Source organism: Ambystoma mexicanum, chromosome 5q (assembly GCF_040938575.1).
Source record: "Ambystoma mexicanum isolate Mex_15411 chromosome 5q, UKY_AmexF1_1, whole genome shotgun sequence".
NCBI classification, from domain to species: domain Eukaryota; kingdom Metazoa; phylum Chordata; class Amphibia; order Caudata; family Ambystomatidae; genus Ambystoma; species Ambystoma mexicanum.
The window spans coordinates 82,985,433-83,011,403 of NC_090933.1; the positions used below are offsets into that span (position 1 = coordinate 82,985,433).

General features: G+C 48.2%; 1 protein-coding gene across 1 annotated transcript in view; it reads right to left on the reverse strand.

Moving 5' to 3' along the window:
* EPB41L4B (erythrocyte membrane protein band 4.1 like 4B) overlaps positions 1-25,971 on the reverse strand; it is a 950,447-nt gene that overhangs the window by 96,548 nt on the left and 827,928 nt on the right. The window lies entirely within an intron of this gene.

Sequence of the window (25,971 nt, forward strand, 5' to 3'; positions counted from 1 at the left end):
AGTCGCCACCAAGGATTAGTGTGTCTGAGGAGTCCTGTGCTATCCGGGGAGTTATGTCCTCTATGAGACTTGGCAGCAGCGCGGGTGGTGCGTACACGGCTATTATTGTTATGGTTCGATTCCATAGGGATCCTGTCATGTGCACGAATCTGCCCCCCCTGTCCTGTGACACACTGGATAGAGTCAATGGCAGCCTTTTGTGAATCAGTATGAGGACCCCCCTGGAGCCCGTGGTGAAACCTGAGTGTAGTGCAATACGATAGTGGCCTCGTTTAAATAGGTTGCATGTGGAACCCGCTAGATGGGTTTCCGTGAGCATCACCACATCCGGCGCGTGTCTGTTTAATGTTTGGGTGACAAGTTTGCGTTTAATCCCACTACCCAGCCCGTTGACATTCCACGTAAGAAAACGCAATGTTCTCGTATCATATCTGTCGTGCGTCATCTGGCTGGGGAGCGGGTTGTTGTGAAGCAGAATGTGTGGGATTCCGTGGGGATGCACGCGCTGGTGTTTCGCTGTGAGGCGCAAGCGCGTGAAAGTGGTTGTGTACTGTTGTCGGACCATACATGAATAAAATTTAAAACGAACCTGAAAACAAGCCTCCAAACACGGGAGTAGATTCTTCCTCCCATCTGTTCAAACATTTGTTCCCTTGGGGGCATCTACCGCCCCGGTTGTGTTATCTATCCCCCCTCCCTATACTCCCACCCAACTTGGAGTATCTGTCGCCCGAAGTTTGAACCAGAACAAATAAACTTTAAACTAAGCCACAGTCAGTGGCCTTTGCACCATATAGCTTACGCAACTGTCCGTGGTGCTGTCGTGGGCTTCCTCGGTGTTAGACTTTGCCCGTGGGGTGGGCGGCCGTCCGACCACTGGCCTGGTTGCAATCCGTGCGTTGACCTGCCCGGGGAGGGGGCACAAGTTTACTCGATAGTCCAAATCCCAGTATCGTAGTTTCGTGCTCCGTGTTGTTCCCGTGTTGTTCCCCAGTTCAAATATTTCCCTGCGGCGGATTAGCAGGCTGTTGGTGCTGTTGTTGGCCTTGCTCCGGTGGGCGCTCCGGTCGAGGGCTGTTGCGTCTGCCTCTTCTTCTCTCCTCCGCATTCCAATCCCCTTCTATGTGCCGCTCGGCCCAGTTCCATGCCTCTCTGGGGTCGGTAAAGTGCACTGACGTGCCACCGTGGAATATTTTGAGCTGGGCCGGGAAGATCAGACCATATTTGACGCCTGCTGATTGTAAGCGTCTTTTAAGCGGGTCGAATGATTGGCGTGCTTTCTGGACTTCTTTGGTGAAATCGGGGAAAAAGGCTATTTTGGATCCGTTAAATGTGACCATGCCCTTCGATCTTGCTAGCTGGAGTACCGTATCTCTGTCTCTGTAATTCAGAAACCTGGCAATCACTGGGCGTGGTGGGGCCCCAGGTATCACTCTGCCAGTCGGAATGCGATGGGCCCGTTCAATAGAAAAAAATTTAGAGAAAGCCTCTCTGTCATAAATGTTCATCAGCCAGTCCTCCAGGAAAAGCTCCATACAATCCCCTTCGGCCTTTTCGGGCAGGCCGATTATGCGGACATTGTTACGTCGGGATCTGCCCTCGCTATCGTCCACCCTTGCCTCCAGGGTCTTTATCCGTGCTAACATGTTCGTCACTTGCCTGTTGACGCCACGTAGGCCATCCTCGGTTTCAGAGATTCGGGCCTCCGCCTCAACCGTTCGGGCGGTCAGCTTCTGGAGGTCGTGCCGTAATAGGGACACATCTGCACCGATGCTGTCCATCTTTTTCTCCATCGAAGTCCTGGAGCTGGTGATGGCACTCATGATATCTTTCAGGGAAATGTTATCCATGGGGTCCGGGGTGACCGGTGGCGTTCTCTCTGGTGAGCGGGGTGCTGGCATCGCCGCGTATTGCTCGATCCTGCTCTGGGTGGACGTTTTCCTGGGTTTCTCCTTGCCCATTCTCTGTCCGGCAATGTGTTGGTACAATCTACCGATGTCTAATCCCAAACGTAGGGGGGCAGCCGGTGTTGACGCACTGCGACCGACTGTGTCTGTGCCGCTCTGGCTCTTTCCACGAGCAGCCCCGCTCTTAGCAGCTCTGAGGTTCCGTCTTCGCAGGCGGGAGTCGCAGCTCCGACCGGGGGTCTCTCGCCCGTGGGGGGAAAGGCCCGTTCACCAGCCCCTACTGCTCCGGCTCCACCTCTCCTTACCACATCGCTGGATGTATCGGACCACGGCCAATAGGTCCATGTCACCGTCGCCCGGCCCGGATTTGCGTGCCCCGGCCTTCGGTCGACAATTAGTGCGCGGACATGGCGGCCATTTTGAGTTCAACACTTGGTGCGGGTCGTGTCGCTTCCACACGGTCTGGACGGTGAATCCGTACACCGATTTGTGTCGGAGCGCCGCGATTCGGTGCAGGAGAGTCTCTCCCACCGCTGGGTTATTTCGGATTTCGCACGAAGATATATTTTGTCAGGATTTCGCAGGATGGAGCCAGTGGTGCGGGAGCAGCGCGAGCTCACGTCCTCATCGGATGGCTGCTAGCCACGCCCTCAATTTTAGACATTCTTGATATATAAAAGCCGAGAGCCCTTTTTGGGTCCAGCTCATGAAATATTTCCCCCTCCTTTCCAGGATGAGGAGGTGGATAGAAAGTTGGCAAAATTATCTTTTTCGACAAGTGGAAGTCGGAGACTACCTTGGGTAGAAAAGAAGGTTTTACCCCGAGAACAACCTTGTCTTTATAAAAAACAGTATGTGGAGGTTTACAGGAAAGTGCCTGCAACTCGCTTACCGTGTGGACTGATGTTACTGCTATTAGTAAAGCAGTTTTCAAACTTAACAGTCTTAATGGGCATGAATGTATTGGCTCAAAAGGGACACATGTTAGAAATTTTAACACAAGGTTAAGATAGGAATTGGAAAGGAACTGGTGGGAATACGTTAGTAAGATCTTTTAGGAATTGAATAATCAGAGGGATTTGAAAAAATGAATCCTCTTCTGAAGAGTGCTTGAAAATAGACAGCGCCAGCAGGTAACCTTTAGTTGGTCTAATCTGGAGCCCCAGATTCGCCAGATGTAATAAAAAAGAAAGCACCATAGATGTGTCAAAAAGAAAAGGGTCCACATTCTTTTCCCTGCACCAACTGCTGAACTTGTTCTAACGGCAGCGGTACAGAGATTTTGTTGCTGGCCTTCTGGCCGAAACCAAGATCTCCATTACATCATCCAGGAGGTCCCAATCCCTGTATCTCAACCTCTCAGAAACTATGCGTGAAGGTTGAGAGTCTTGACCTCTGGATGGAGAACCCGACCCTCCTCTTGTGAGAGACTGTCCTCTTTTTGTGGAAGACGTATTGGAAGGCAGATGGACATGTCCAGAAGGTCCAGGTACCATATCCTCCTGGCCCAATCCCGGGAAATTAGGATCATGGATTTCCCGAAAATTCTCACTCTCCTGATCACATGAGGAATGACGGGGACTGGAAGAAATGTGTACAGGAGTGGAAACTCCCAGTCCACTACGAACGCGTCCCCTAGAGCTACTCTTGGAGGTAATTCCCTGGAGCAAAACAGTTCTCACTGCCGGTCGACACTGGGCACAAACAGATCCACTTGAGTGGTTCCCCAGAGGGTGAAGATCTCTTGAAGGACTTCCTAAACTAGTTCCCACTCGGGGGTGACTGTGCTCGGTCTCCTCAGAGTGTCCGCTGCCGTTTTCGCCTCTCCGGATAGGTGAATTTCAGATAGAGTCCCTCGTGAATAGCTTAGAGCTACATTGCCTCTCTGTACAGTGGTAGTGACCCTAAACCTCCTTTCTTGTTGAGGTAGTACATGGCCAGTGTGTTGTCTGCCATTATCAGGACATTCTTTCCCTGCACAGAGGACAGGAAGGCCTTCAGCGCTAGTCTGATTGTCCTCAGCTCCAAAAGGTTATGTTATGTGTAGTTTAGACTCCGATGGAGACCAACGACTGCTGATTGTCAGCTCATTGGCGTGGGCTCCCCACTCCTTGAGTGAGGCGTCCGGCACTACTGTTAGCTCCGGCCATGGCTGCCAAAAATATTCTACATTCAGAATGTTGTCCTTGCAAGTTCACCACAGAAGGTCCTGTGCAACTCTGCTCAGAACTTGAAGGTGGTCTGACATTCTGCCTGAGAATTGGGACCATTGAGTCCTGAGGTCCCATTGGACGGATCTCAATCTCAGGTGAGCCTCTGGCACCAGGAAAAGGCAGAATGCCATGAGACGAGCAACCACAATAAATCGAAGGCCGGAAGATGCTGGGCACTCTGGAATTTGGTGACCATCTGCAGAATGTGTTGAGCCCTCACCTCGGATGGCAAGTCTTTCCCAGAGGAAGCATCCAGGACTGCCCCAATAAATTGTAGTTTTTGAGTTGGCATTATGTGGGACTTCATTTAATTGAGGGAGAAGCCCAGTCTGTGGAGAGAGTGGCAGGTTACACTGGGATGTTCCTGGGCTTGTTCGGGTAAACGTGCCCTGACCAGCCAATCGTCCAGGTAGGGTAGACGTGAATCCCCCCTCTCCTGAGACTCGCTGCCACCATCGCCATTAACTTGGTGAAAGCCCTCAGGGTAGAGTTCAGCCCGAAATGCAGAACTCGAAACTGAGTGAATCAAGGCTTCAGAGTAGTCTTGAGGCGGCTGAAGGTAAGACTGCCAGCCGCAGCTTGGGCTGATTTAGAAACTCTCCCTCATCCACCATGGGGAAATCTTCTATGACATCTATGACTGGCTTGTCTTCTTCCTCTTCCAACTGAGGAGTAGAATCGAAAGGAATGACCCCTCCAAGATGATGAAATGGAGTAGTAGTGTTGAGGGTGTCGAATGGCGACACTAAGAGATTTAACTGCTGTTTTCGAGGTCTGTAGCTTTTCCAAACTTTCATCGGCCTTGCTGTCAAACAGCCTTGAACCATTTAGATAAACACATATCAGGAACGTCTTTTGGAGACTAAAAACACATATTGGGGATCTTTTATGGACTGTGGTTGGGGATGGAAAATAACCCCTAACCCCAATACATAAAAGATTTCGAATGCATACCTGGAAGACTTTCTTTCCTACTTCACAGTTTACTCAGTCTCTTCCACCTTGTTTATTTCTTTTCCCCTTCTCAGCTTTCTCTAATTCAGCTCGTATCTTAGGCGTTCAATTCGACTCTTCTCTGTTTTGCTTCTCATGGTGCCCGGTTGTGCCTTTTTCATCTATTTGACATCTGTAATGCCCGGTTATTTCTTACACGCAATTCTATCAAGCTTCTCGTTTCCCATATGATTCTCTCTCATCTAGAATACTGCTATTCCCTTCTTCTTGATCTTCTCGCTTATCAACTTGTCCCAGACCTTTCTATTTGCAACTCTTCCAACCACCTAATCTACCATCTCCCTCTCTCATGATTCCATATCACCGCTCTTCGTTCTTAGCGCTGGTTATCCTTTCAATCTTGCCTACAATTTCCCTGCCTATGCATTGTTTTTAAATGTTTAGATATTCTGGCCCCTTCTTATCTTCCCCCTCTTATCTCTTGGTATCAACTTTCACACTCTCTTCGCTCTCGGACACAATGTATGTTAACTGTTCCTCACCCTCCTTGCGGTACCTTTGGTTTGTAGGTAAATTTGGCCATCAAAAGTGAAGACGTTTTTTCTTAGGGCTATAGACATTAGTTCCAAAATAAAGTTGGTTGGTACCCTTTGTTGTAGGGGGTTCTTCGTGAGCCACTCGTGTATGCATTCTATAGCTGCATCTTGCGAAATGTTCAAATATAATGCTTTAATGTCCATGGTAACTAGGATCTGTGTTTGCGGGTCAAAGGCTTTCCTCTCCATGATGGTGATGGTATGTCTTGTGTCACGTAAATACGTGATAGTTTGCATACTCAAGGGTTGTAGAAAGGTATATACAAATTTACACAGTGGCTCCAAAATTGAGCCACATCCTGATACTATTGGTCGGCCCAGCGGATTTATGGTGTCTTTATGGATTTTGGGTAGTGCATAGAAGCAGTGCGGCCCCCTTTCCTTATTAGGAATTCAGCTTCTTTTTGGGTTATCCACTCCCGTTGCATAGCAAAATCGACCATTTCCGAGATCTCTTGTTCCAGACTTTTAGTGGTATTGGTACGGAGAATTGAATAGCATTCCCTGTCGTCCAGTATTGTGAGTGCCATCTGTTTGTATTGGGTTATGGACATGATAACTATGGCCCCTCCTTTATCTGCTGGTTTTATTATTATGCCTTTTATTGTTCTGGAGTTGTGCAAGGGCTTGCTTTTCCTTCCAAGTAAGATTGTACTTCAATTTCATTTTTCTAGTTTTCAATTTTTCTAGGTCTTTAAAAATGCATTTTTCAAAAGTTAAAAGTTCTGGTGGCATTTGGTTGACTGAGGGGGTGAAGTCGGATGGTTTATGTTGACCTGTTTCTGCCATTGCTTCTTGTGTGTCTTGCTCATGTTCTCTAAAGAAGGTTCGAAGTCTGACTTTTTGTAGAAAGTGCGTATCTCCATCTCTAGATCTCCAATCGGTCTGTTTGACAGGGACGAATGTTAATCCTTTACTTGGGACAGATTTTTGTTCTTTGGTAAGCTCAATTTTGGCCAAGTTAAACACTGGTGTCATTAATGTCTTATTGGGAGGTGTCAGTACCTCTGTCTCCTCCGGTGTGGTCGGGTGCTGGATCTGCCTCCTCTGGACGGTGGGCCCCACTGTGGGGGGTCCCCATTGTTGGTTGCCAAAACCACCTCCTCCTAAAAAAGGAAACAACTGAGGTGGTGGATAAGGGTAGTTTGGCTGAGGTTGATTAGCCTGTTGTCTTAGTAGGTTATCCGATGATGACCCACTACTAGAGCCTGAAAAGTTGACCCCTTTTCTTCGGTTTTTCTGTGTTCTGGATGTGGATGAACCAGGTGATCCTCCCTGGTTAGGGTTAGGGACCTAGTTGTCTGCGATGTAGGGGTAGACCACTTCCAATTGAAAGTCCTTTATATCTTTTTGGTGCTCTTTTGTTTTTCTGGCTAGAGTGGCAGTCTTAAAGTCCTCGAATTGTTTCTTGAGATCAGCTAGTATGTTTTTGGCATCTGTAATTGTGGTGTCTTCTTGAAATTTTGTCTCTTCTATGTCCAATTCTCGTTGCATCTGATTGCTCTTTCTCTGTGCTGTTGTGATAGTCAGTACTATGAGTACCAGCAGCCACTTTGGCCCATTTACCCTCTAATCAGGTGCGTCAGCACCGGCGTGTCTGAGCTAAGCAGGTCTGTACTGTCCACATCGTACTCAGTGTTGTGGTGCATGTTCCCTTACTCCTTTCTTATGTTTGGAAGGGTAAGTGTTGAAATCTTTGTGCTTTATTGCATCTGCTTCCCTGGAGTAAGGTCTCGTGGTTTTCCAAGAAGTCATGCACATGCTTAATATAATTGAGCAGTTGCGTAATCATCTACATGAGGTCAATGTTACTGATCTGGCTCCTCCCAAGTACCGTTGTTATGCTGAAATGCTAGCCCGGTACTTGGCCTTGGAAGGCATACCAACTGCAGCTGACACTTAATTTAATGAAATAATGACTCTGTGAATTTTGAAACTACCTCTGTAATCAATGCTGCTCATCAGATTGAAGCAACAGCACTGGTTAATGATAAGAGCTCTGAAGCTACGCTGCTGGTCTCACTTACAGTTGAACAGTTGCTGTTAATTTTGGTGTGGACGTAGGCTAATTCCTCTATTACAATTGTAGATCCTGACCACGTTTTGCAATCTATCACTATGGATAATAGGATTCTGGCTCGGTTCTTTGCTTCCTTACTGAAGGAAGTGGAACACATAATAGTATTTTGTCTCGTTGTGAATCTAACGACTTGAAACTGGACATCCTTAATACCCGGTCCTTAATTTTGAATACTACTGAAATCTCTGACATGATTACTATTTTGGACCTAGACTTGCGCCCTGCTAGCTACTCCAGTTGTTTTTAAGATCTTTAGAGCAGACCGCAAGGGATCTAGGGGAGGGGGCATTGCCATCATTGTCAAAGACTCTTGGAATATGCACATTACTAGTACTAGTACATGGAAAGATCCAAAAAGTCAGAAAAAAAGACTGAATGGGAGATTTGGCTGAATTTCGGCCGTTCAAAAATTCTGAACGGCTGAAAAGTTCGACCAAATCCCCTATTCAGTGGCATGGGAGATCACTCTTGATCTTCTGATCTCCTCAGACATTCCCCTCTGTGTCCCTCTCTCGACTCCTCTCTCCTGGAGTGATCACTTTCTCCTATCCTCCCACCTCACCCTCCCTACCCCTCAGGTCAAGCCGCCTCCATCACTGCCATCCACCTTCTCTGTCATCCGGCCCATGAAGCGCGTGTCAGTTGAGGCTTTCGCTGCCACCTTCTCACCCCCCCTCCTCCTTTTGCTGACTCTCACCCTGACACAGCCCTCTCCCCGCTCCACTCTTCTATATCCGATACTCTTGATATCCTTGCCCCTGTCATGAGAATCCGCCTGAAGCCCAAAGCGAAGTGTAACTCCTGGTATGACTCAGACCTTGTCATCCTAAAACGCAAGTGCAGGTTGGTCGAGAGGAAACGGCGTGCTTCCTGCTCATCATCCGAAAAACTGGCTTGCCGCCTGCTGCAAAGGCAATACCGGCTCTCCGTCTTCACCAAGAAGAGAGCTCATATCCAAGCCCGCATCTCTGCAGCAAACAACCCGGCTGAACGCTTTAAAATCTGCAAGGAACTGGACAATCCTGCTGCAGTCTCTACCTCTCCTGTCCCTTCCCAGGCCCTCTGCACGGCTCTGGACTCTCACTTCATTTCTAAAACTCAGGACATCCTGTCCTCACTCTCCTCCTATCGGCTCACTCCCTCTACTCTATGCTCACCCTCTGGCCCTTCTTCAGCCACCCCCCTGCTTTCTCTGCCTTTCCCCTTTTCTCTGCAGACAAGGTTTCTAGTCAAGTCTGATCTATGAAAGCCTCATCGAAACAGGTTCACCCCTGTTCCGCCAAAACGATCAAGGACCACATCGACCCCTTGGCTCCTGCTCTGGCTGATTTTTGCAATCACTCCTTCGCCACTGGAGTCTTCCCTTCCCCCCTGAACCACTCCCTTGTGCACCCTCTCCTTAAGAAACTCTCTGCAGACCCCTCCTGCCCGGCTAACTATCGCCCAATCTCCATCACTACCTTCCTGGGCATGCTCTTGGAGAAACTGGCCATCTCCCAGCTAAATCTTCACACTGAATCTGTTGGTTATATTCATGACCATCAGTCTGGCTTCAGAGCTGCCAGAAGCACGGAAACTGCTCTCCTGAACATCCGTGAAGACCTGCTCTCCAACCTTGACTCAAATACCCTTGCGTCCTCATCTTGCTTGATCTCTATTCTGCCTTTGATACTGTCAACCACGCCATCCTGCTCAACCGTCTCCGTGATAACCTGGGTATCACCGGTCAGGCTCTGGCGTGGCTGACTTCTTTCCTCTCTGACCGACCCTCCCAGGTCCAACTTGGGTCCTTCCTCTCCGATATCTTTTTCTCTACCTGTGGTGTCCCACAGGGTTCTAACCTCTCTCCCTGGCTGTTCAACCAGTACCGGGCACTCCTTGCCCACAGCATTGCCACTCTCTGCCCCAACTTTCAGTGCTATGCGGATGACCCACAGCTAATTTTCAGCCTATCCTCGGCCTCCTCCTCCCCTTCCCTCATCTCAGACTGTCTGTCTGCTATCCAGGATTGGTGTGCCTCAAATGACCTCTGCCTTAATGCCAGTAAAACTGAGATCCTACTCATCGGCACACCCACTCCCTCCTTCCCTGCAGCCCTCTGGTCGGCCTCTCTTGGCCCACTTTCTGCTCCCACCTGCAAGGCTAAGAATCTTGGGGTTATCTTCGACTCCACACTATCCTTCTCTCCTCACATCTCTGACGTCTCTAAGAAGTCACACTACCAGCTGTACCTCCTCAGAGGTATTCTTCCTTTCCTCTCCTTCCCCCAGAAGCTCACTGTCTCCAGAGCCCTGGTTCTCTCTAGGCTGGACAATTGTAACAGCCTCCATCTAAATCTGCCTGCCTCTACTCTCCGCCCTTTGCAACTTATCCAGAACAGGACTGCGAGACTTGTCCTTGGCCTCAAGCCCAGGGATCGTATCTCTCTAGGACTGAAATCTCTGCACTGGCTCCCAGTGTCTGCGAGGATTAAGTTCAAAACCCTCTGCATTGTCCACAAGGCCTACTGGGGCCTGGGGCCGAACTACCTTCAACTCTCTCTTCCCACATATCTTCCTTCTCAAGCTCTTCGCTCATCTGCCTCCAACTCCCTCAGTGTCAGTCGCAACAAGTTGGTGGTAGATCTCTCTCTTCGGCGGGGGCCTCCCTCTGGAACAGCCTTCCTGCCTCCCTGAAACTTGAGGAGAACCATCGCCGGTTCCGTAAGCACCTCAAAACCTTCCTCTTCGCTTCTGCTTTCTCTCCCTCTCTCCCATGCCGAATTCCTGGCTAAATCTGCACTGTTCTAAACCACCTGCCCACCCTGTCTGATTCGGGCACAGGCACTGCCAGTTGCACACCTGCACTGCCTTCCCTGGCAACCCTGCACAAAGGGACTGTCTGTCTCCCTACAGTCCCCCTACCAGCACTTATGTCTGCACTTACCTTGCACTTGCCACCATATGGCTGTTTTACTATTTTATTTATTCTACTACCCCCTGTACTGCACTTTCCCCTCTCCTTTCCCACCCTTGCACTTTTCCCTTTCTCCCCTCCCATGTACTTGCGCGATGTGAATGACACCTGGCCTATTAGTATCGCTGTCTGTCGTCCCTTTGAAACACTTGTGTATAGGCGTGTTATAAATGCCATATCATATCATATCATATCATATCATATCATATCATATCATGGGCTGCATGGGCTGCAGGGGTGTCCCCTGCACCCTTGTTCACTATTTTGTGAGTGGGGGTTGCAGTGGTATCCCCCGCAGCCGGTCCTGTAAAAAGTGAAAAAAAACATATTTAAAAAAAAGGAAAGGACACTGTGGTGCCGGATCTCGATCACGGAAGTGAAAGTAACAGCTGTTGCAGGGACACAGCCAGTCAGCGGCACACAGCAAAGTGTGCCGCAGCAAGGTAAATAGGGGGGTGTAGGTGGGGGCACGGGCAGAGGCTGAAATATTCAGGGTAGAGAAGATTGAAAGTTATTTTGGAAAAATTACTTTCAGGCTTTTCTCACTCGAACATTTCAGTCCCGGGCTTCCTACACCAATCCCTATTACATTGGATAGCTGTGAGTACATACCTTTCAAGTTGAGCATAGATTACAACATTACGATCACATTTGTGGTATTGTATAAACCGCCACAAGGAACTCCTGCCTTTGAGGAACAACTTCTGGCATTATTGGGTGATTCGCTGAAATCTACTGCACATATGTTGGTTCTAGGTGATTTCAAGTTTTGAGCACGCAATTAAATAGTCCAGGAGGCTAATACACTAATCTCGGCTCTTAATGCCATGGTTTTACTCAGAATGTTGCCTGCTCTACCCATACAGAGTGCAACATCCTTGATTGGGAAATTTCTTATAACGTTCAGATCTCGACCCCCATTATTATATGTCCTTGGACAGACCATCATTTAATATCCTTTAAGCTATTTCTTCCCGGTACTCTAAAACGGGTGAATAGTAACTTGAGATTGCAACAGAAGGTTTAAACTGTTGGCGCCTTCCTTTTTTACTGTCCTTGTCACCTCCTTAAGCAGCCCTCCAGTTTCTTGCCTTTGCAGTTGGCGAGTAGGTGCAAGTGGATCTAGACCACCTGGCCTAATCCCCACCCATCCTCTTAGCCCTGCCTTTCTGCTCTTAACTCTTAGATCAAGGGCGTCTCTCAGCCGGGCCTACGAAGTGAAGGGCAGACGAATAAAAGTGCATTTCCTGTTTGATATGATATGATAAGGCATTTATAAGGCGCCTATACACAAGTTTTCAAAACGCGACCTGTCCGGGCCCGAACCCGTGCCCAGACAACATGTAGGCACGTGCCGACATGTCTTTTCTCCCGCTGTCCCCACAGGCCATCCCCAACATCGCCAGGCAATCCCAACGACATCGCCCCTCTTCTAAGGCATGGACTCCAAAAAGCAGCAACCTCACCCACATCAGCCTCAAGCCCATCAAACCCCCCTCATTGTCCACAACATGCAAGTTGATGCTCGCCAACATCCACTCAGCTATCACCCATGCAGCAGACATTGCCAAACTCATCACTACTCACAACCTTGATGCCATCTTCATCACCAAGACCTGGTTTACACCCACCTCCACCCAAATCCTAGACGTCCTTGTCCCTAACGGCTATAGCATCCAACCCAGAGACCGGCCGAACAATACAGGTGGAGGCATTGTGTAGTAATTTGGCCTACAGATTAGCTGTGAGTATGAGGTCATCTGCAGTGGAATGTTTGTGTGGAATGTTTGTGTGGAGAGGTTCTGCTGGTGACGGTTGGAGAGTGGAGTGAGGCAGTGAGCTGAGAAGATGGGTGTGGGGGTGAGCCCGGTGTTTCCCGTGTCATCTTGTGTCCCCTACCATCCCTGTGTCTTGTGGAGGAGTTCAGGACATGGACAATAAAGAACCTGAGAACTTACCTTGATGTACTGGCGGCCCATCATTGTTACACTGGCGACGAGGATGGGATGGTAGGTGGATTGCCCTGCATGGTGCTGCTGGGGGGGGGGGCAGGGTAGGTCGCTATCGACCCGAACGGTTGTTGTTTCTAGTGCCTTAGGTTGCAGGGTTGGTCACCTTCGGCGTACTTGTTCCGTCATTAGTGCCTTAGTTATCAGGGTTGGTCGCTTTGGCATGGGTTGTGTCGAATTTTAGATCATTCATGGTTTCCGGCCCTTTGGGCCGAGATGGGTTACTATGATTTGGAGTTTAGCTTTACCAGTGTGTTTCCTGATTCCGAGTGTGGTAAGTGAGGTTATCTCCTGGTGTGTCCAATAACAGTGTTTTGTAGGTGGATGGAATGACTAACGGTTTGTGCAGAGGAACAGGATTGTGTTGTGGTTCTTCCTTATACTGCGGTTCGTGGTTCTTTGTGTGGTTCCTCGGTCATTGTCAGGCTTTTGTTGTTGCTTCCTTTGGGGGCGGTTGGTTAGTGCTCGGAGGGGCAGCTCTGAGACTTCGGGTGGCAGACCGAAGTGGAAGGTGATTTGTGCTAAGGTGGGTAAGATAGTTAGGGTAGTTGTGTTAGTGTTGGCTAACAATAGTTTGGCTAGGGGTGGCAGCCCTAGGTCCTGAGGGGCAGCTCGGGACAGGCGCAAGTGCTTGCTTTGTTATTTTATGGCCTAGAGGTGTGGACCGAGGGAGTGGTGAGTTGTTTTTAGGTTGCATGCCGTTGGCACTTTCTACTTGGTCCGAGGGTGTCCTGCAAATGTTGTACTTCGTGTGGTTCCCATTATTGGTGCTGCCAGGGTTTCTGCGCATAGACGGCCGCTGTGTTGCGGAATCCGGGTAGTGTGTTGTGTTGGGTGTTAAGGTCTTGTGCTGGACACATTACCTTGTCATTCTTGTGTTTCCCATGGAAGCAGTGGTGTAGAAACTGGCTTTATGTTTCTAAGGGGAGGAGAAGTGTAGTAATCTGGCCTACAGATTAGCTGTGAGTGTGAGGTCATCTGCAATGGAATGTTTGTGTGGAATGTTTGTGTGGAGAGGTTCTGCTGGTGACTGTTGGAGAGTGGAGTGAGGCAGTGAGCTGAGAAGATGGGTGTGGGGGTGAGCCCGGTGTTTCCCGTGTCATCTTGTGTCCCCTACCATCCCTGTGTCTTGTGGAGAAGTTCAGGACATGGACAACAAAGAACCTGAGAACTTACCTTGATGTACTGGCGGTCCATCATTGTTACACATTGCAGTCATACAACAAGACTTTGTGGCCCTGCACCAGACTTGACATCAACAATATTGGCTCCTTCAAAGTCCTCTCCTGCCACTTCCCGCTCTCCTCCAAGGACACAATCTCCTTCGATTTCTTCTACAGACCACCCAAACCCAACACTGCATTCATCAGAGACTTCACCGACCTGGTCATTACCATGTCTCTCACGCACGCAAATAACATCTTCCTAGGAGTCTTCAACCTTCCAGGCAACAAGGCCGCCATAATGAGGAATGATGCTCTCCTCAGCCACCTCAACAGCCTCAGCCTCATACACAGCACACAAAAGACCCAACACCCTACTGCTCTACTCTCCTGCTTGACGGGTCTGACCACCTAGCCATGCCTTTCAACATCCTGCACACCATCCGAGTCAAACACTCCTAGCAGAAACACAGGAGACAAAATTTCAGGTCCTTCAAGAACTTCCGAGCGTAAGCCCTCACAGCAGACCTCACCAACCTACATCTTACATGCACAGAATACCCCCAATCGAACTGCGACACTTTAATGAAAGCACTGAACGCCACCCTCTCAAACTTAGTTGAACAACCGTGTCTCTGAAACAATGCACCTGCAAATCGAAACAGTCAGCACCCTGGTACACCCAAGAACTCAATTTCAGCAAAAGAGTAAACAGGCACCAAGAGAAAACATGGTGCCGCTCCAGGACTGCATCTGATCTGGCGCTCCTCAAGGAACTCCACTGACAACTAATCAAAACAGCCAAGGCTTCCTACTATTACAATAAGATAGCAGAAGCCGACAACAAAAGCAGAGCCCTCTTCAAAGTGGTCAAGCAGTGGGTAAACCCGCTACCCAAGCCTGCCATAACACACTCTATCGAGAAATCCGCCGCCATCAACACCTTTATCATCAAATCAGCAAGATTTGCTAGCAAATAGACACCAGCTCTGCATCCACAGACCCACCTCATGTACCTCCTTGCAAAATCTCCACACCCTGGACAACATCTAAGACACTCTCGACACAGGACCTGCTAGAAACCCTGGCAACCCTCAAAGCCACATTGTATACAGATCATCTGCCCAGCATCCATGCTCAAGACCCTACCCGCAGAAACTCTCCTGCCCTAGCTGAAGATCATCAACAGCTACTTAACTCAAGGCACCTTCTCATCGACCCTAAAAACAGGACAAATACTCTCTCTACTGAAGAAACCCACTCTGGATCCCGACAACCTAGGTAACTAACGCCCCATCACCCATCTTCCATTCCTAGGTAAGATCATCGAGAACGCGGTAGCCGCACAACTGCAGCAACACATTGACACCAACAATCTCCTCCAAACCTACCAATCTGGATTCAGACCCAGATGCAGCACGGAGACAGCAACCATACACGTGGTCGACGATGCCTGCAACATCCTTGACAACAGGCATCCCTAAACGACTTATCAACCGATTTCAACACAGTAGACCAGTAGGCACTCACGGACATCCTATATCGGCGCATGGGGATCAGCAACCATGTCCTACACTGCTTCAAGTCCTACCTCGCCAACTGCAAGCAGTTTGTGCCGATGGAAAAGATTGCCAATGTTAACCGTTTCCTATAGAGTCCTGCAGGGTTCCATCCTCTCCCCAGTGACCTTCAATCTGCACATGGAGGTGCTTGGAGCCCTCCTAGCCACACACAACATCCACATCCAGCTATTCGCCGACGACACAAAGCTATACCTCAAGATCGACTCCATCAAGGACATCCATAGGCTCAAAACCTGCCTCGCGCTGATCCAGTCTTGGATGTCCAGTGCATACTTGAAGCTCAACCCCTCCAAGACCAAATTCCTACTCATTACCAACAACACCGAACACCTAGATATATAGACCTGGCTATCAACCATGAACTCTGAGGGCTACTCACCAGAGCTCACCTCCTGTGCAAACTCCCTCACGTTCCACATCAACAAACACCTCTCCTTCAAGACACGCATAGCTAAGAAAACTCAGACCGCTTGGTACCAGCTCCCAGCTCTCCCTCTTGTGAAAAATCAAGCCCTTCCTCCCTCCTTTTGGACCAATTTAGATCCACTGTTCATGCACTGGTCCTATCCCACCTGGATGGGTGTAATGCACACCTCGAGGGCCTCCTGTCATCCTACCTTGTGCCCCCGAGAAGTGTCCTATATGCGGCCGTATGCCTCATTAAGAGTCTACGCATATACAACATCCCATAGCCCTCATTGACCTTCACTGGCTCCAACTGCACACACGAATCACCTTCAAGTCTTGCTGCATCACCTATAAGGCTGTCACCCTCAAGTCGCCCAGCTACCTCATGGAGAAACTCTGCATCTCCCTCAGATAGCGCACCACCAGAAGCCAGGAAACGTGCATACTTGAAATTCGCTGTTGCAAAAAGGAAAGGACCAGAAAACAAGCCTTCACTGCCTATGCCCCATGCTCCTACATTTCGGAAAAAATTCAAGACCCACCTCTTCAAGGAGTTTCTCTTCCTCAACATCTAGGCCATTACATTGCTCCGCGCGCCACCTGACTCGTTAGACACCGCCCGCCTCGCTCCTCCCCGCAACAGGATACAAGCTGTACCCCTCCTCTGCGCCCCTCTGTATCCTACCCCAGCTGTATATTTGTTCTGTTGTGCACCTCTGTAAAGCGCTCCGTTATGCATCTGTAATGTTGTACACCTCTGTAAAGCGCTCTGTTAAGTATCTGTATTGGTGTATAGCTCTGTAAAGCGTTCTGTTGCTTCTCGAAGCTAGGTCTGTGCTCAATAAATACCACAATAATTTAAATAATAAAAGGTGAGAAACCTGAGGACGGTTACCTCCAAGGCCTTCTCTGATCTCTCTACACCTATGCTTCTTAATAGGCCTTCATCTGCTAATACCCATACTTTAGTTTCAGGAGATAACAACTGGGGTGAATGATACGCCAGCTCCAGAAAGAGAGAGATGATGAAAAAAGGAGACCTGGCTTAACAGTGAAATTATCCTGCACATAAAGGTCAAGAGATTGTGGGAACAGAATTGCTATGATATGATACGATATGAGGTTTTATTTATATCGCGCCCATACAAAAGTGTATCAGGGCACGACAAGGGAAGGGTACAGAGGAGGACAAAAACAACGATCTTACTAGATCTTACATTGAGAATGTGCAAGTGAGAGGGATGGGGAAAGTGCAAGGGGAGGGGTGGAAAGAGAAGACCAAGTGACCAAAACAACAACAGGAAAGTGGTAAGTGCAGGAATAAGGTGCAGACAGCGGGTGTCAAATAAGTGCAGGAAGGGGCTGTAGAGTTACAGACCCAAATGCAAGGGTTGCCAGGAGGCAGCGCGGGTATGTGGCTTGGTGGGCAGGGATCGGACCCAAAAACAGAAGGTAGCCAGGGGCCCAGTGCGAAAGCAGGAAGAGATCAGCAGGGGAGAGGGAGAGCAAAGGCAGAAGCAAAGAGGAAGGTCTTGAGGTGCTTCCGGAACTGAAGATGGTTCTCCTCAAGTTTCAGAGAGGCAGTGATGACCCAGTGAAGAAAGAGATCTACCCCCAACTCAGTGCTTGGAGAAGCGGCTGACTCTGAGGGAGTTGGAGGTGGAGGAGCCAGGAGCTTGAATAGGAAGGTATTTTCGAAGGGAGAGTTGCAGGTATTGTGGACCCAGGCCCCAGAAAGCCTTGTGGACAATGCAAAGAGTCTTGAACTTAATCCTTGCAGCCACTGGGAGCCAATGCAGAGATTTCAGGGCTGGAGAGATACAATCCCTGGGCTTGAAGCCTAGGACAAGTCTCGCAGTCCTGTTCTGGATGAGTGACAAATGGCAGAGAGTAGATGCAGGCACATTTAGAAAGAGGCTTTTGCAATAGTCCAGTGAGCTTCTTGGGGAAGGAAAGGAAAGGATGAATACCTCTGAGGAGGTGCAGTTGGTAGTTTGACTTCTTAGCAACGTCAGAGATGTGTGGAAAAAAGGAAAGCATGGAGTGGAAGATGACCCTGAGATTCTTAGCCTCACAGGTGGGAGCAAGGAGAGGGCCAAGGAAGGCCGGCCAGAGAGTGACAGGAAAGGAAGGTGCAGGTGTGCCGATGAGGAGGATCTCTGTCTTACTGGCATTAAGGCAGAGGTCATTGGTGGCACACCACTCCTGGATTGCAGACAGACAATCAGAGATGAGGGAGGGAGAAAAGGTGTTAGAGGGGAGCCTAAAAACAAGCTGAGTGCCTTCCACATAGAACAGAAAATTGTAGCAGAGGAAAGCAATTCGGTGGGCGAGGGGTGCCAGGAATTGGTTGAAGAGCCACAGAGAGAGGTTAGACCCCTGGGGAACACCACAGGTAGAGAGTGAGATAGAGGAGAGGAAGAACCAAAGTTGCACCTGGGAGGGTTGGTTTGAGAGGAAGGAGGTCAACCAGGCCAGGGCCTGATCAGTGATACTGAGGTTATCACGGAGGCTATTGAGCAGGATGCCATTGTTGACCATGTCAAAGGCACATGAGAGATCAAGTAGGATGAGAACAGAAGGGAGATTAGAATCAAGGTTGGAGAGCAGGTCTTCACGGATGTTCAGGAGAGCAGTTTCTATGCTTCTGGATGCTCTGAAGCCAGACTGATGGAGACAACCAACTGAATCGGTGTGAAGATTTAGCTGGGAGATGGCGATTTATTTTCTCCAAGAGTTTGGCCAGGAAAGAAGTGATAGAGATTGTGCGATAGTTAGCCTGGCAGGAGGGGTCAGAAGTGGGTTTCTTGAGAAGAGGATGCACAAGAGAGTGCTTCGGGGGGAGAGGAAGGAGGCGATGGAATGGTTGCAGAAGTTGGCACTAAAACTCCATATTGGTTTGCATCAGCAAGCTATAAAAATTACATTTTTTAGCCAAAAAGGAGAACTACAACAATAGAATCTCAGGTGCGAAATCAAATTTTAGGGAAATATTCAATATTCTCAAATAACAAGAACGAAAGAAGATTGCTGGCGATAACTGCCAAAAGAGTGATTGTTGGTGTTTGAATATTCAGTCTGAAATTGCCAGGAAAATTGTGCAACAATATAGTATTAAGACTCGTCAGGAAGGTTTGCAGGGTATTTCCTCTCCTTTATCACGTCAAAGAAGACAGGTTATTAGCAGATAAATGCGGCTTAATCTGCTTGAGCAGCTTGATGGTATATGCACATGTAGATCTTAAATGTGCTATGTGCTTTTTCATTTCTGGAGTGCAGGAAGGACCCAATCCAAGTCGTGGCAGCATTGGAACAGTTTGTAATCTTGGATAACCTCGTAAGCAGCAGAAAATAGGCCACAAGATCAAATGCTGCAGCGAGGTCAGAAGCATTAACACGGCAGTCCGGCCGCTGTCAATGATTTCCACAAGATTGGCCCTTAGATTGAGTAAGGCCATTTCAGTTCCGTACATCACCCCAAATCCAGATTGACGACATCCAAGCAAGCAGTTGCTTCCAGTATGCTCCCGAAGCTGCAGGTAAGCTGTCCTGCCCAAGATCTTTAAAATAAAAAGGGACATCAGTAATTTGGCAGTAGTTACCCACAACTTTAGGATCAACTGTCTCCCTTTTCAGTAGTGGGGTTACCCATACCTCTTTAAGCACATTGGAACCATTGTGGTCGCAAATGAGGAATTGGCGATATATGATATGATGAGTCATTTATAACACGCCTGTACACAAGTGTTTCTAGGCGCGACAAGAAAAGGGAGGGAAAATAGAGGGAGGACAAAACAAATGATCTTACTAGGCCTTGTGCCATTCAGATCATTCATGTGCAAACACAAGTGCAGGGGAGGAGGGAGAGGGAAAGGGGAAGTGCAATCAGGCAGCATTGCTCTGAGTAAGTGCAGCCAGGGCCGTGCAGCTCTCGGTAAGTGCAAGGAGGCAGGGAATGTAGGGTTAAGTAACAGCCCCTAAGTGCGGGGTAGGTAGTACCCAAATTGATAATTTCCAATTGATTGTATGGTAAATCTGTCCGAATTCAGCCAGTACCATTCGATCGTTTGGAAACAAGCAATTTGGGTAATCACTAACAAACATGGAGAGCGGGGTTTGCAGGGGTGTCCCCCACTCCCCATGTTTGGTAGTGATGCATTTGAAGGTAGCAGGGGTGTCCCTTGCTTCCGCAGGTTTGGATGCGGGGGACGGGAAGATAAGGAAAGCACAAAAAAAGAAAAGCAGACCCTGTAGCGTCAGGTCCGACACACGTATGAGGAATGGATCAGATGCTGCAGGGTTAAAAGATGAGCGGATGCCAAAAAGGCAAGTAGTGGGTGGGAGGAGAAGTTTATGGGGTGGGTGGTTTTAGTTTAGGAAGATTTGGCCATGGCAAAATTGGCTTTGCGGCCCAATTGACCCAGGTCAATTCGGCCGCAAACAATTGTGCCACGGCCAAACCGTATACGTCCGTGTAGACGACAGGGGGCAGTGCATGGGTCGATTGATCGTAGAGGTGCCTGGTACCCAGTGAGACTGAGGATAGCCAGGCCACCAGTCTGCACCAGCAGAAAGGTAGGTCAGCAGGGGAGAGAGAGTTGGGAATGAGCGAGAGAGGAGAGGAGGCTGAGGGGAATCTGAAAGAGAGCTGAGTGTCATCCGAATAACAGTGAAAGTTAGAGAAGGTAGAGATAAGGCGGGCCAAAGGGGGCCAAGTAAACATTAAAGAGCTAAGTTAAGAGGTTAGAACCATGGGAAACACCACATGCGGAGAGAGAGGTGGTGGAGAGAAAGGACCCAAGTTGTACCTTGGAGGGTCAGTCCAGGAGGAAGTAGGACAACCACTCCAGTGCCTGATCCATGATTCTCAGGTTTTCACTGAGTCGGTTGATCAGGATGACGTGATTGGCCATGTCAAAATCAGAGGAAAGGTCAAGGAGTATGAGGACAGACGGAAGGCTTGAATCGAGATTAGTGAGCAGATTTTCACCTGTGTTCAGGAGAGCAGATTCTGTGCCTCTGGCTGCTCTGAAGCTAGACTGGTTATCATGGAGACATTCAACAGATTCAGTGTGCAGAGTAAGCTGGGAGATGGCCAGCTTTTCCAGGCGTTTGCCCAGGAAAGGAGTCATAGAGATCTGGCGATAGTTTTCCGGATAGGTATGATCGGCAGAAGGCTTAAAGAGGGGGTGCACAAGGGAGTGCTTGAGGAGAGAGGGGAAAGTTCCAGTGGCAAAAGTCATCAGCATAGAAATCAAACAAAATCGAAGGAAGCAATAACAGCAGAACAAGGATGACATACCACCATATTGAAGATGAAGTGAGGAGGACCATTTACAGCCCAAGCGACCAGAAAGGTTCAAACCAACAGGTAGGAGTGAAACCATTGAAGAACAGAACCGGAGAAAACAGAGCTAAGAAGAGTAGTGTTACAGATCACCATCAACTGACATTTGTGAGTGGTACTGAAGGGCAAACATTCACATTTTCTGCCCACGTGTTTGTTGTACAAAACAGATATACTCCAGGTGCACTTCCAATGCCCATACTATGAATATGTGGACGCATAGTCCACCAATGCATGCACAAAGACACCGAGATACCTATAGTTAGTGGAATTTAATTAGGAATGCACTGATCAGGATTTACCTTTTCAAATCAAGACGGCAACAGGAAAAAACGGTCAAGTCATAATGCTGGAAGCAACACAACGACAGCCTGAGGCTGGAAGATATGGTCTTCAGGTGGTAATTCTAGTGTTACCTCCATGCTCTTTCAAGTTGTCACCACTGATGAGCTATCTACCAGGAATTCTACACATGGCAACATGAAAAAAACCTTCTTTCATTGTGTGAAGGCAATCGAAAAGGCTTAAGGTTTTCAAATAATTTGCACAGTTCAGGATGAATTTTGATAGGCTATCCAATCTGGGTCCTCCAAAAGCTTCTTTGCAGTGCTATCCCAGCATATCCTCCATTAAGTAAGAGGCAGAGGTCTGGTGCTGAGGCAATGCTACTAAAAGATTAAGAATGTAACTTCTAATGGACTGTGCAGAGAGAAGCAGCTCGTGTTCATTTGTTTTGAGCCACAATAATACCAGGGTCCCATTGTCGAAATATCACTTTCTGCTGATGCCACAAAAGGATGAAGTGTATAACAGATTCCAACAACTGGCAACCATGAAAATGGCAAGGATTTTACATCACGGTAATTTCTCAGTGAAGAAAACCTAATGGTATGGCTCTTAAAACATGTCTCATAGTCCTCAACTTATCAGCAGAACCAGTACTCCCAGTGCCATCCGTGGCATTAAAACGATTGGGAAGCATGCATTCCTTACAGAAGAAAAGGCCATTCTTTAAGAATAACACATGCACCCTTTTGGTTACTATTCTGTTCTGACCTTCTTATTTAAGCCGGCCTACTGTATACCAGAGTACACCTCTGCTAATAAAACAAGCTCCGTCGCAACCAACATGTCATCATTTGGAGCCTGCTATTGTGACTGCTGATAGGACTGGCTGTACACATAACTTGAACAGCCAGTAATGTGATATTTTCAAAATCGCTAACTAAGAAAAAGCCACTCTGTCCATTTTCCAGCTGTGTGAAACTTCGGCAATGCAGCTAGGTCCTCTCTACCCAGACTGAAAGACTATAGGCCAGTTTCATCAACTTCGCCAAAAATCAGATCAAGTTACATCATCTAAGTATGATGTATCTGAAAAAGGAATTCAATAAGTGAAGTGCTTAAACAAGGAAGAACTTAAAGCAGGTGGAACTAGTTGTGTAAGTTAAACCAGAGTCATGAAGTAATTATATGTATGCTTCAGAGCTGCCAAACAGCCACTGAATGCAAAGCCTGTGTGGCTCGAATCCGCTCATCAACTCGAAAGAAAAGACTTACTACTCAAAATAGATCAATCTAGTGCACCTGACTTGCACCGGAGGGCACTGACGCCAATTTTGCCATGAGACACACCAGCACACCCACAAAAAGCCATAAACCCCAACCGACAGACTCTCAATTTCATGCGCTCACCTCCAGAAACAACTATTTTTGGCCGAACCTCCCCGGCAAAGCGACACACTACAGCTCACCAATTCCAGCACAGAGGCGGGCCCAGCAACCTGGCTGGATTCAACTAAAGCAAATGCTGATTCAATATTATATGGCAAAAACACATCACGGTAGACGGCCCATACAAGTGTAAACATTAAATACTGATGGAACACTGATGTAATTGCAACCGCTATGACTCATACTGTTGTCAGATGCTGCTAACCAGGTGTAGTGATAATAAAGTGTGCACCAGTCTCTCAAACTAAACTAAAGACAGAACTCAGTACATGATGGGACAAGGTCATGTCTTTGGCCTTGTCCATAGGGATGGCGAAGCCCTCTTCTTGGGAGGTAGGAGTTGCAGAAGGGGTCCAGAGCTGGTCCTAGCCTGTAGCTGGATGGTGGCAGCAGACAGGGCACCAATTCATGCCCCCCGTTGCTCCAGAACGCTTGCATGCAGACCCTTATCTCCTGGTATGCATCATTACAAAAATGCTCTCCAGTGTTTCGGTTGTTCTGTCAGTTCAGAAGCTGTGCAAAATAACCAGTCAAGCAGCTGAGAAACACCTCAAGGTCCACAAGGGCAGAAGCCACCCACTCACGAGAAACTATACCCCACAGAACAGCTAACGCAAAGCAGTCGGACGAATTGGATAGAGTTGAAATTGCTGGAAAAAGCCACAAGCCTGCACAGCAGCCAAAGAGAAGGTGGGATGCTGCCAGGAAGTATGACCGAAACCTACGCATAAAAATGACCCCTTAAAGCACCAGGGAATAAAAGAGGAACAAATACTCTTTTCCCATGCGCATTATACCTCGATTCAGCAAAGGATATATACCATATTCCTGTATCCCAAGAAACCGCTAGTTATGTGGTTTGCATGGGGGTTCGCGTGTATGTTGACTTACCCCATTCACACACCAATGGCTGGTATGGTTTCTGTCCCTTTAAGGCATCGTATTTAATCCAAGATTAAAAATGGGCAGAAAGTCTGCCCCCTGGTTGTATGGAAGATAAGAGACCAATCAGCAGTGAACCAGAAGGAGAGAGAGAGTTTGAGAACAGCTGGAAGGGCTGCAGATACTAGCAACACTTGCATAGAGGAGCAGAAAGAGAGACATAATCCTGCAAGGAGTCACAGCAGGAGACGTGCACAAGCCTGTCATGGTGGGCAAACGCAGAGGGAAACCGGCTGAACATCCGGCTCACCGGCAGGGCACGGACAAGAGAAGCAAGGTGCTGGAGGATCTCCAGCAGCAGACAACGCCCAAGCAGGACAGTGCCATGACAAAACAGCACTGAAAAACCTACAGGAAGGTAGAGGGGAGTGATCGACAACTCTGCCACATTCAGAACCACCAGAGGAAACCAGAGCTGCCCCATTGACTGACCGATATGCCAACCCGACCAAGGACCGCAAGGAATGAGAATGTACACAGTTGTTCCTGGTAAGCAGGCGAAGTGCCGAAAAGCCAAAACAGAGCCCAAATTGGGATACAAGCAAGCAAACCCCCGGAGGTGGTGGAACAGAAGCAAGCCAATACCCAAGTTGGGTGCAAGCAAAGGGACAGGAATCCGGTGTTAGGATATGTTTCTTTCTGGACATTGGACTGAAACATTTTTGGGAAGACATTCCAACGAGCACCCTTTTGGACTAATTCTTTCCTTAGGGGTAAGGCTGAAAAGTATAGAGATTGGTTAGTTTTGTGATTCAATATAAATAAATAAACAATACCATACCATAAAATACCAATAAAATAATTATCTTACACAGTGACATCTTGTCCACCTACTGATTCGGACTTAACACAGCATTATGAATGTGCGTGGGTGTGTGGCAAGCGAGTAGAAAAAGTTAGTGTAAGGAGTGAATGTGAAGGGCTTGGTACAGAGTGACAGAAGGGTGTTTGTGTAGCTGTGAAGGAGGAATATAGTAGTGGGAGGAGAAGTGTAGTAGTGAAGAAGAGTCTAGCAGTGGAAGGAGGAGGGTAGAAGGAAGAGGAGGAGAGTAGCGACAGAAGGAGGGTATGCGTAGGAAGAAGAGGGTAGCAGTGGGAGGAGGAAGGTAGTAGTGAGAGGAGGAGGGTAGTAGTGTGAGGAGGAGGGTAGTTGTGGAAGGAGGAGGGAAGAAGTGGAGGGAGGAGGAGCAGAGAAGTGGAAGGACGCTGTGAGGAGCAAGATGAGGAGGGTAATAGGAAGAAGAGGGTAGTAGTGGGAGGAGGAGGAGGGTAGTACTAGAAGGAGAAGAAAGGTAGTGGGGGGAGGAGGGCTAGTAGTGGGGGAAGGTAGTAGTCAGAGGCGAGGGAATGTAGTAGTGGGAAGAAGATGATAGTAGTGGCAAGAGGAGGATAGTAGTGTCACGAGGATAATAGTGGGGAAGAGGATGGTAGGGGGAAGAGGAGGAGCTTTGAACTGGGCTTGACATCTCTCCATTGGATGGAATGGAGGTGGGTTTCCACTTATAGACAATTCTTGATCCGCCCCCTCTATCTCTATATGAGGATATGTCAGCTCAGGCACAAACAAATGATAATGGCTTTCTTTTAAGGGGGAGAGTAGCTGGGATTCTGTCAAACCTGGACTCAGACATTGATACCCCGATGTATAATCCCGTAAAATCTAAGGGAAAAGTTAAAGAAGGCAATTGGATTCGAACCATTAAGCAAATGAGAACTCTAAAGCTGTCCGCCTCCTGGTCGCTCTTTCATAAATCCAGATCCTCACTACCCACCTATTTAAGAAGGTCACCAGACCAAAGTGTGAGGGCGGACTTTCTCAGATTAAGGTTGAATATACTGCCAACCTTGGAAATTCGGCATGTGAGAGACATGATAACTTTTCCGTAGGATATCTGTCAGGGTTGTGAATTGAAGGCTAAGCACACAATCAAACATGTGATGATAGATTGTCCGGGAACTCGGGCCTTGAGGGTCTTGAGATTAAGTAGCTTTGTCCATAATATTGACACGTTAGAATCCCTCACTTTCTGGGAAAGGCTTGTTTCACGTAATGAAGTGTTACTAACGTCAGAAGTGGTAC